Source organism: Solanum verrucosum, unplaced genomic scaffold, assembly GCF_900185275.1.
Source record: "Solanum verrucosum unplaced genomic scaffold, falcon-dt-bn FXZP01000235.1, whole genome shotgun sequence".
Lineage (NCBI taxonomy): Eukaryota > Viridiplantae > Streptophyta > Magnoliopsida > Solanales > Solanaceae > Solanum > Solanum verrucosum.
The window spans coordinates 4,136,669-4,149,178 of record NW_026019948.1 but is presented as its reverse complement, the minus strand read 5'-3'; the positions used below and the strand labels follow the sequence as shown (position 1 = coordinate 4,149,178).

General features: G+C 29.6%; 1 protein-coding gene and 1 pseudogene across 1 annotated transcript in view; one reads left to right on the top strand and one right to left on the bottom strand.

Moving 5' to 3' along the window:
* The window catches only part of LOC125812109 (RAN GTPase-activating protein 1), a 376,170-nt gene that overhangs the window by 163,233 nt on the left and 200,427 nt on the right, over positions 1 to 12,510 (bottom strand). The window lies entirely within an intron of this gene.
* On the top strand, positions 11,349 to 11,805 carry LOC125812346 (SKP1-like protein 1A; annotated as a pseudogene).

Below are 12,510 nucleotides of genomic sequence, written 5' to 3'. Positions count from 1 at the left end.
TTTCAAGATTAAACATCTAAATGGGAGATTGTTAGGGTATATACTATTAACCATGCATTTAGATATAGAACATTATAACAATTGTGATGGTTAAAAGTCTAAGTGGGAGATTGTTGGGATTTATACTATTAACCATATATTTAGACATAATATTTATTATAGAATAATTATTAATTTAGTTTTAATAAAAAAATTAATAGATCATATATTTGTTTATGGTGTATGTTTGCTTATATAGTAGATGATATAGTGTATAGAGTTTTAGTTTATACATAGAGGATTTAATCATCGATTCTTATAAGTATAAAAAAATTTTGTTCACAATCTAAGATGGAAATTGGACAAGTCATCGATACGATTGTAGCACAAGATTATATATAATTTATCTTGACTATGAGAACGGTATAGTTCCAACTTCTTGTGCTAGTGCATTTTGTATGTATTGAACGAGATCGAGTAGAGATAGTTGTTTTAGACTGGTTGACAAAAACATATTCTCTAAACTGTTGAATCATGTACATATAATCTCAATCTCGATATAACTTTCATGATCTGTGTATATTAATTATCGTTTTGATTCATTAAAAGGTGAGATTCTGAGATGAGTCAATATGCCTGGTAGATTGGATGATAATAATATATATTGGTGAAATAATAAGTTAGTTGAAGGAAACCATGTCTTGGTATAGAGATTGATGATATACCTTTTTGAGAAGCTTATAAGTTTTCATCGTATCAAATCTTGCAAGTGAATTTATGAATCCGAGACATGAAATAAATTAAATAGTGCTCTAAAGGAAATTAATCATTGAATTAAATTGTCAAAAAAATAGTTTTAAATTCAAATAAAATAGTCAATTAAATTATTTTCTTAATTAATATTTTCTAAAATGCAAAAGACAGACATTTATAAATTTTAGAAGTTAATACACTTGTACAATAATTATGAGACGCGTGTACTTTTATTGATATACACTTGTATTAATTTTTTTTCTTCTAGATTCTTCCTTTAACTCACTCTCTATCTCTCACTTACTAAATTTCAGTTCTAATTTTTTATCACATTGTCACACACATTTTATTTCAATAAAATGTTCCTAATTCAGGTATGTTTTTGCTTTTCTTTTATTTCTTTAGAAAAGTTTTATGATGTTTCTCGTAATTTTTTTATATTTTAGTTTAGTTTTTGCTCTTGTGATGTTTAATTTTGATCGACAGGCAAGCGTGCTTTGGGGATCTTCAATTCTCCCTTTCCTCTCTCGATTTCGAGGATTATTTGATCGTGTCTTTAGAAGGTATACCTCATCCGTCTCAATTTATATGACATATATTGTTTTTCAGAGTCAAAACTAGTATTTTGTGAATACATACCATGTACTTGTATGTCAATTTCGTAGTTATCGATGGTATTAAGAATAAGTCAAAAAGAGTAGAGAAAAAACCCAAGAGAACAATGTTCATATATTAGTAAAAATAAATAAATGATTCCCTTTCAACTTGCTTATGATCCACAGTCGTGAATTGACAAAATGACTTACTTTTGCTTTTTGGTAAAGAATTTTTTTCTAATTTTGAAGATTTAAATGGAAATTATTTTTTTAAAAAAAAAATTGGGCTTGTAGCAGGAGTAATTGTTTGAAAAAATAATGTAAATATAATTGAAGAAAAGAAAGTGCTTTTCGGTGCGATGTAACCAACTCAAGGCTATCAAGGAAACGAATAGCAGGATTGGAGTTCTATCTCGGATCTACCGAATGGCCAGCTTTTTATTCGAAAACCGCTCTTAGAGTAGGTTCCACGTGGAGTTGGATACCTTTGAATTAAAGTTGTAGGATTCGGTCTAATCTTTCCTAATTTAGAAATTGCACTCAATCAACATAGTTTGCACTCATTCCTTCTCGACCACCTCTACTATAAGCAAGTGAATGTGGTCTGTGCGTGGCGAACAATTTATCAACCTATTTTTCGCCTCAACTCCCTAAATAGGAATAGGGGTAGTTTTCAAATTTAGGCTTTGAGGCGTATAAAATCACTTTCTTTAAAGAGATATTGCCCGTATACATATTGAGGAAAATACAAACAAATCCCTTTCAAATAAAATAAAGCCATTTGCTTATACATGCATATTTTTCCTTACCTATTTCTAGAGAGTCTTTATATTTATAGAAATTAAGAGATGACTTTTCATAAAAGTCCTGTTTTTTCATGAACAAATGATTTTTCATAATAGTCATGTCGACGATTGACGTCTCGTCGACGATTGACGTCTCTTCAATTTAAGACCTCTATATATTACAAAATATTCATCAGTAACAAGGCTAATGAAAATTGAGGTGAGAAAGATGAAAAATACATCATTCTATTGATAAATTTTGTGAAGTTCCATTTTCCCTAAGAGTGAGAGCATGTAATAATTTTTTATTTAAAGAGACTTCGTTATGAACGATTTATCAATGTATTTGTGTGTTAAATCTGTAAGATATATTTGTCATTATAGTTAAAAAGAACAGACAATTGGAACATTTTTGCTTTTGTGATAATAATTAAGTTTTAAATTTTAAGCTAATTTTTATTTCAATATTTCATTGTTAAAAGGTTGTAATCTAAGGTTATGACAAATATTTGCAATATTTGTTAAATCTTACCTAATATTAGTAACTTATAATCATCTTATTTCACATGTTTGCAGCCTTACGTGTTTATTTATGGACTTTGTGACGGAACTTTGGATTCAACATTTGGAAAATAGGTAAATGAAGTATGATACTATGATATGTTATTCTCATTTTTCTTCGTAGAGGATAAAAAAGAAATAAAATTATTTGTTTATGTTTCATCTTTGATATTTAGTATGATCAAGAATTAAATTTATGCAGTAAATCACTTATAGTAACTTTTATTTTCATTTCATACATATATCTTAATTCACAATGAGTAATCGAGTCTCATCGAACCTTTGTAAAATAAAACATGAAATGAAAAAAATTAGCTACTGCAATTGGAGGCTTTCAACAATGTTTATGAAATACTCATCTTCTTCTTCATCATAAAAAATATAATATTAGAGAGAAAATAAATGAAAAGATGGAACATAATATACTTTTAAGAGTGTAAAACATCAATTTATGCTTATTAATGGTATATTGAAAAAATGTTCAATAAGTTTTTCTACATTATTAATCAAACTAGTATTTCTTTTAATAAGCTTCATCTGAATCATATTATTTGGGACAAACAATATTGTACTTTCTTTTTCTTTACATTCGAGTAGGAACGTGTGTTTTAGTGGTATATGATGTAGTGATCTTTATAGTCATTTTCAATAGCTTATATATATCAATTGTGACTCGTGGGAATAAATGACAAGATATCTGAGGTGATCGAATAGTTATTGGAGGAGTTTCTCAAATTTTGAAGGTTTGAATTTGAGAAGTTCGGTCAAAGTCAACATTCTAGGTTAATTAGGATAGGTTTGAATTCTACTAGTTCCGTTAGGTCTAGAAAGTGATTTTTTTTTTTTTTGAAGTTCGATTAAGAAGGTGGTACTAATCTTAATGCATTCATGGGTCATCTGAGCTATTGATTAAGAGCCCGTTTGGATTGAGTTAAAAAAGAAGAAGTAATTTTTAAGTCAAAAAATAAAAAGTATGGGGAGACCTACTTTTGGTTTTTAACTTATTTTTAAGTTATTTTTAACCTTGTCAAACACTTCTTAACTTATTTTAAGTTTTATTTTGACTTATTTTAAGTTATTTTTATACTTGTCACTTTGTCAGACACTTTCAAAATAAAAAATTGACTTAAAAATAAATTTGACCAACTTTTAAGTCATCTTTGTAGGTTAGAAGCTGAAGCGAATAGCAGGTGATTCTTGCTTCGAGTTGATGTTTATCGATGTCTTTGGAAATAGTTACTTGGATGTTCCGCAACATTCATACTTTGCATATCTTTACTTTTTTGGATAATTGTAATATTTTCGGATCTTGATCATGCTATGGTAGAAAGTTTTATACTTATAATACCATATTTTGGGGTTATAACTATACTTTTGATATATTCTATAAAAGTTTGACTGTAAGACTTTACTTTCTCTACTTTTTTTTTACTTCTATTATGCATTTTGATAAGTATTCGATTTGAATAAGAATTATCTTACATAAGTGGATTAGAATAAGCGTCTTCTTGATCATGTTTCTCTATTGTTATTCTATCTCAATTATTTTATTTTGTTATTATTGTACATAATGGATAAAAATCAAACTCTATGCTCTATTTCTTCAATTTCACAAATATTCTCATTTTCATTTTATTGTGAATCTGCATTGGAGTTGAATTATATTCAACATCGTACTTGATTTGTATTTTTTTTTAAATTTCATTGATTTTTGATTGCTTTGAAATTGCTACAATTAGATCTTCATACGAGACATGTTTCTTCATAACTATGTTATTTATTACATAATTGATGTAAAAATTTTCAAAATTTCAGTGCCTAACTATCTTTTCAACATTTTATAATTTAACCTTGAGAGTAACATATATAGGAGTACAATAATATGTGAAGTATCTATCTTTATTTGTAAATAACTTTAAAAAGTACAACTCAAATTCAATCAACCAAAAAAATATATGATGCTTTGTATCTCAAAAGCCATAAATTGAAGAATTTTGATTCTTTACAAATTCACAAAGTTAATTTTCGCATGTTAAAGGAGAAAAATAAATAAATTTCAAACTATGTTTTTGTATTAAGAAATACTATTTCTATGTAGTAAAACACATGTATCACCTAAAATTAGGATACATATATGAAAATATTAAAAGTCAAGATATAATATCACATTTTCTTAAATTTTCTCATTTTTTTTTGTAAAAATTATACAAAGCACATAGTATAATAAACAAATTACTTTCTATCCCTACTCTTTCATAAATTACAAAATTCCCTTTATTTTATTGTCTTGCGGATACTTTAATATGCGGGCGGATACTTTAATTTAGAAGCTGTAATTATCAGTTCAGTGCGTTAAAAAGGGGATTTTATCAGTTTAGTGCCTTAAAAAGGGGATTTTATCAGTTTAGTGCCTTAAAAAGGGGATTTTATCAATTTAGTGCGTTAAATAAGGGATTTAAAACAGAAATAAAAATTCATTGCCACAATTCACGCATACGTTTCTTTCATCTACAAATCAGTCATTCATAAAACGATTACTGAACTAAAATTTCAAATTTTAAAATTCTCTCTTTCTGTTTTGCAAAAAGCTCTGGAAGGCTGATTCAAAAAAAATTGCAGCGCATTTTTTGGTGAAGATTTGTAATGAATATTTCGATCTTGTTAAGGCATTCAGGAATATGGGAAAGTGATGTTAAATACGAGCAATACAGAAGTGATGGCATAGTGGTTGGAGAAAATATTTCGTTCGTTAATCTTAATTCAGCAATTGCAGCAAAATTGAATGTTGATGAATCAAAAAAAATATGGAGATCAGATACATCGTAGAAGGTAATTCATCTCCATTGTGTATTCAGAATGATGTGGGGGTGAATTTGTACATAGAAGTGAAGAAACACGAGGTAGGATTCGGTATGTATCCACTATGCATTAATACATCGGATAAAAGTGATGAAGAGATACAAAATTTTGATGCAACAACAAGTGCAATTGTGTGTGTTGAAGGTGGAAAAAGGGACGCAAAGGCTCTAAGCATTGTTGAATCGAAAATTTGTGATTCTTATTTCATGATGCAATAAATGAAAAATGTTATGTTTTGAATTCTGGCTACATTTTTTTATTGTTAATTTCTGATAAAGTTAGTTTGGTATACATTGTTGTGTGTCTGATACTTAATTGTTTGTAAATTTTGTATGGGATAGAATAATAGTCTAATAGATGTGATGTGTGCCAAAGTTAAAAGAGACAACATGTAAAAAAGGTATTATTTGAAGCAATTATATATCATATACATAATATCTTCTTCTAAATTTTGTATCTACTAATAATAGAGTATCGGAAGTTGTATTTTTTACCATTATTATATATCATATACATACAATTTTTATATTTGTGGACGCAATTGTGTTTCATGTACATAATAATTTTCTGGAAATTTAATATCAACTTAAAAAAAGTTAGAGTAATTTTAGTATCAATTTTGTGTATTTGATACTTAATATCTTTGTAACGATGTGTGCCAAAGTTAAAAGAGGCAACATGTAAAAAAGTATCATTTGAAGCAATGATATATCATATACATAATATCTTTTTCTAAAGTTTGTACCTACTAATAATAAAGTATCGGATGTAGTATTTTTTATCAATATTATATATCATATACATACAATTTTGATATTTGTGGACGCAATTGTGTTTCATGTACATAATAATTTTCTGGAAATTTAATATCAACTTAAAAAAAGTTAGAGTAATTTTAGTATCAATTTTGTGTATTTGATACTTAATATATCTTTTTAACTTTGGCATGAAATAATAAAATCGTATCAATTTGAGATGTTTGAAGCACCTAAGTATCATATACATAATATTATGTAAATGATAATGATTTAGTATCATCCGTTGTGATTTGTAACAATCTTATAAGATATAATTTGTACCATGTTGTGTGAAGAATATAATTTTGTTATTTGTGAAAACAATTTTGTATCATATATTTGATAAGTTTGGGGAAATTTTGTATCAGATTCACTGTAGTAGAAGCTGTAGTAATATGTATAATACTTATAATATACAAAAATTAATAAGGTATTATTATGTATTGAAAACAAATTTAAAAGCGACATAAAAATTATGGACATAAAAACTCTTCAAATTTAGAAGTATGAATTACTTAGAAATATAATGTTGACTTGGCTTGGGGAGGAATACTCCAAAACACTTAATGTATCTTCAAACAATAAAACTTATATCTTGACTGTAAGTCAGTAAATAAACTACTATTCTACATTTATCAGTTCATCATCTGTCAATGGAATGAAGACACATTTAGCCTTGTAGGATTATCATTCTCGCTAACGTATTCCGCCTTGGCTTTGTCGGTACCATATTTCCATAACAGTGTTGCATATCTTGAGTGAAGATAGTCACTTCGAAAAGGAATCGGTGGGACCTTCATTTCGTCACTCAGAAATTCAGCAAAAGCTGCTACATACGTTTCACATTCACTGCAAACAGAAAGAAGATACATTATAAATTGAATGAAATGTGTAAGTAAAGTTGGGTGGATACAATACTGACAGGTCTAAATTAAAAGCAAAAGAAATGCATACCATGGATAGTGTTGGTCGAGAAATGGGAGGGGAAACCTTTTTACCCTTTTTCTTTTGAGTTTTTGCATCTTTTGCTTAGATGATTCCCCCACTTCCTTTTTCGATTTTCTCTTCATAGAAGTTGATTTGCCATTAATATCGGTGCAGTAAACTTTTAGACCTCTGTTCTGCCCAATTGGGGTCTTTTGAATCAAGAATTTGATCATTGTTAGGTGTTATTATTTGGGAAATTCCAATATTAAAAGACGGATGATCCATTGTACAACAAATAACCTCTATATCATACAACGAATTTCAACCATGAAACCTTAATATCAACAAGTAAAATATACTTTATTTCAACAATGAAACCTTAAAATCAACAATAAGATATCAGCAATTGATAAACAGATATATGAATCACAAGTAACAGATACTTTATTTCAACAACCATATCTTTCATCTACAAATTTAAAAGTAAAACTCAAACCAAACAATCAGTGTTTCTACAGATTACAAAACTTGCCTATCTTAAATACAAATCGTAGCACACAAACCTTGCCTTAAGCTAGTCTTTCATCTACAAATGTAAAACAAATACTTATTTTTCTATCATCTACATATATGAATCACAAGTAAAAGATACTTTATTTCAACCATGAAACCTTAATATCAACAAGTAACAGATACTTTATTTCAACAATGAAACCTTAAAATCAACAATAAGATATCAGCAATTGATAAACAGATATATGAATCACAAGTAACAGATACTTTATTTCAACAACCATATCTTTCATCTACAAATTTAAGAGTAAAACTCAAACCCAAACAATCAGTGTTTCTACAAATTACAATATACACTAGATACGTTTATTTTTCAACAATGTGTAAAATTAAAAGCAAAAGATAGACATACCATGGGTAGTGTTGGTCGTAAAATGGGAGGGGCAACCTTTCTACCCCTTTTCTTTTTAGTTTTTGCATCCTTTGCTTTAGATGATGACCCCACTTTCGTTTTCGATTTTCTCTTGGAAGAAGTTTGATTCGCCATTAATGCCGTTGCATGCAAGCTTTTAGACCTCTGTTCATTCAAGTTTCGGTGTTCAGATTCAAAAATTTGTTCATTGTTAGGTGTTATTAATTGGGAAATCCCAATATTAAAAGACGGATGATCCATTGTGACAAATAATCCAAAATAGATTGAAACAAAAAATTGATTTTGAAAGAAAAATGAAGAAGAAGAAGAAGAATACCTATTTTGAACTTTGACACTGTTGAATCGTTTGGAAATCAAATTGCTTTGAAAGCGGTAACTGATTTGGTAGTGGGAGAGATTATAGGCGAGATTTTGGGGGTGAGGAAGATGGGTTTGATTTCTTTCACAATAAAGTATCCGGAAAATAGGAATTGGGGAAAAAGTAGGGATTTTTGAATTTTTATGAAAGAGAAGGGATTAATTGATAATAGGTAAACATATGTAGTGTACTTAAGTAATTTTACCTTTTTTTTTTCTTATAGTATTTCTAAGCCCAAAAAATATTTTTTTAAAAAAGAAATTTCAAAAATAGATAATGCTAGAAGCATAATCATGCAAAATATCTACAAGTTTGCTTTATTACGATTGAAATATATGTTAGAGAGGAGAGAGACGAACGGAATTGTGCGAGGGAGGAGAGAGACGAATGAGAGAGTGGAGAGAGGAGAGATGTGGATTGTATTTGTATATATCTCCTGGATAGTTGTATATATATAACTAGTATGATACGTATCAATAAATACAATTGTATGAACTAATACAATTGTATTCAAATACAATTCGTATCATTAAATAAACTGTATTAGTGAATACAAATGTTGTATCAAGTTCAAGTGTTTTAACAAGATACAATTTGTATCAACAAACACAACTGTATCAATGTTGTATCAAGTTCAAGTGTTTTAACAAAATACAATTTGTATCAACAAACACAATTGTATCAAAGTTGTATTTCGTAACTAATGCATTTGTGTTCATGTATATTTGTATGTATTTGTTGCCATGTGCATTTGTATGTATCTGTTGTCATGTATATTTGTATCACTGAAAGAAATTAATTGTCGTCATGTGTATATGTATTCATATATTGTCATGTGTGTTTTGTATTTGTATTTGTCGCTTTGTGTGTATTTGTATTTTGTATTAGTGAAAAGAATATGTACAATTGACACTTGCCATTTGTATTTGTATAATTGACTATTAATTAACATTTGTGTTTATATCATTTATGATGTATAGTTGGCACTGAACATTTGTATATATAATTGATTATTAATATTTATATTTATATTATTGATCTTTATCATTTATATTTTGTATTAAGTGTGTGAGAGAGAGAGGGGGGGAGGGGTGATGGAGAGATGACAAAAAAAGAGAGGAGAGAAATGAGTGAATTATAAAGAGAAGAGAGGTGAGGGAGAGACGAAAAATGATAAGAGGAGACGGAGAGAAGAAGAGAGTAAGAGAGGGGTCGTTTGGTTGAGACCAAGTTATCCCAGGATTAATTATCCTAGGATAACTTATCCCACCAAATATATGAGATAAGTTATTCCATCACTATGATACAAATAGTGGGATAAGTTGTCCCAAAACAGTGGCGTAGCCACCCTTATGTCAAGGTGTCCAATTGGACACCCTTCGTCGGAAATATATATCATATACAAGTAAAATGATAAACAAAGTGGCTAAATAATATATTTTGGACACCCTTGACACAATAATATGATATTGCCTAGTGATTTCAGGCGCCTTGAAATAATAAAGATACACAAACTTAAAGTATACGTGTGTTCGAAGCATATTCACATGGATTTATACACTTTGTTTTTGGCCTTTCTTGTTTATTTAAACACCACAAAGAAGAAAACAAACAAATGAGAACAAACATAGAGAAGTGATTAAGCAAGCCACGAAGTGGGTAGATAACCAGATACTAAAAGTAGGAAAACAAAATACAGAGGACCACCAACCAAAACTTATGTATAAGCAATTTTAGCTAAAAGTTTACACAACCACTGCAAAAATATCATGAGACATACACAACTCTTTTTTTTTTTTAAAAAAAAAAACATGTGTGGAAGAAGAAAAAGGCTCCTTACATAATGATTACTAAATAATTTTTCTCCTAATTGAAATTTGGAAGAAAAAAACGGCTTCCTTTTCCTAATTTTATTCATTCACATACATACGTAGGAACTTGCTGGCTATTGAAACTATCCTAACTTTTTTAACGGGAATTGAGTTGACTTGCTAGGGGTAGGGCTGAGGATCCCCCTGAACCATCCTCGGAAGAGTAAGGAAGGAGAAGGGAACGGGAGTTTCTCGCCTCCTAAGAGTATAAAGACGCACGCATCAAGGCGTTCTGCCAACGAGCGAAGGTGATCGCTTAAGAAAGGGGATTCAGCCCCGGCAAATGCGATGCCGTGAAAGACGATGCAGACTATGTGGCTGGTGACGTAAAAGATATACCGACAGCTAGCCAACTCTGCTTTCTAACGAGGTTAAGGCGTGACCTAGAAAACGGAAACAGCGAGACCTGGGGTCTCATCGAACGGGAAGTTCGAAGATGGAAACCCGGTTCGGCATGAAATCAGAAAGGTTTGGGGGCCCGTTGGTCAAAGGAAAGGGAAGGTCCTGCTTCCGGGACGGAGCCGTATGACGCGAGAGTGTCACGTACGGTTCCTTTGAGAAGGGTGTGATACCACCACCTATCAGGACCGCTTTCATGTGTGAAGCATAGTGAGAGTGACACAAATCTCCTTTTTTCAAATGGGGAAAGCAAATCCTAATCATCAGGTAAGACGGGATTAAGTAGAATTTTCATAATTTCCTAATTTGACATTGTTTATGCAAAACAAATTTTTCTATCGAACTTTTTTTTTTTTCTGTTTTTGACTTCGTACTTCAACTAGGACGGTGAAAACCTAATGCTCTATAAATTAAGCCCTTCAAACCTCTTATACATTATAATAATTCAAATCTCCTTTCAATAATATTCTGAACAAAAATAAATTAACATCTCTTATTCAAATATATTTTTACCATCATGTCTTCTTCAACAAAGTTCTTAACTCTAAAGACTTGCGATGGTAAGGAATTTGTACTCGACAAGGCGATAGCCATGAGGTCACAAACTATCAAGAATATGGTTGAAGACGATTATGTTTCAAACGTGACTCCCCTACCTAATGTCAATAGCCAAACAATGACCAAAGTGACTGAATACTGGAAGAAACATTCAGAGAAAGACGTCTCCAAAGACATGTTGAAGGAGTTTGACAAGGCTTTTTGTGAAGGTGCACCACTTGATTTTGCATGCTCTTATCTTAGCTATTAATTTTCTTAATGATAAGGAGATATTGGATATGATGTGTCAAGAAGTTGCCGATAGGATTAAAGGAAAAACACCAGAGGAAATACGTAAATAATTTGATATCAAGAATGATTTTACTCCAGAGGAAGAAGAGGAGATCCGTAAAGAGAATGTTTGGGCTTTTGAATGATTTTATAACATTATTGTTATTTTTCGTTCTTTTTGTTTTATTTTAGAATTAAAACGGTCTAGTTAGCTATATCTTATTTTATTTTATTTAGTTCTATATCTTGTTGTTCATTATTTTTATAGAATTGTTCTTTGATTTTGATTGATTTATAAATTATGTTGAAAAGAAATTAAAGCTATTTACACAAACAACTTAGTGACTGAAAATAGAGTCTAACTATTGAACTTATAAGCAAACAAATTATTGATTATGCTAGAAAAATCAATAAAATAACTATTAACTAAAATTTCACCTAACCATTAAATTAATAGGTCTTGCTCTCTCACTGTTACAAGAAAAGTAAATTGAATATTGATTCAAGATTCGAATTGCAAAAATATGTTTTTTGACGGAAATTTTTAAAAAGATTATTAAGAAATAAATATTGAGATACACAATTTTTAAAAGATAATTAAGAAATAAATACTGAGATAATCAAACAAGATAGAAATAATCTATCTCAATCCCAATTATAAAATAAAATAATAGTATAAACCACATATATGTATATTGGCTTTACTTTGGACACTCTTCATGGATTCTTTACCTACGCCACTGGTTCCAAACATGACAATCAAAAGATATCAAAAATTTATCCTAAGATTACTTTTTATCCCTCACATCAATCGACATCTGAAAACCTAACTATAGCTTACGTATAGTAAT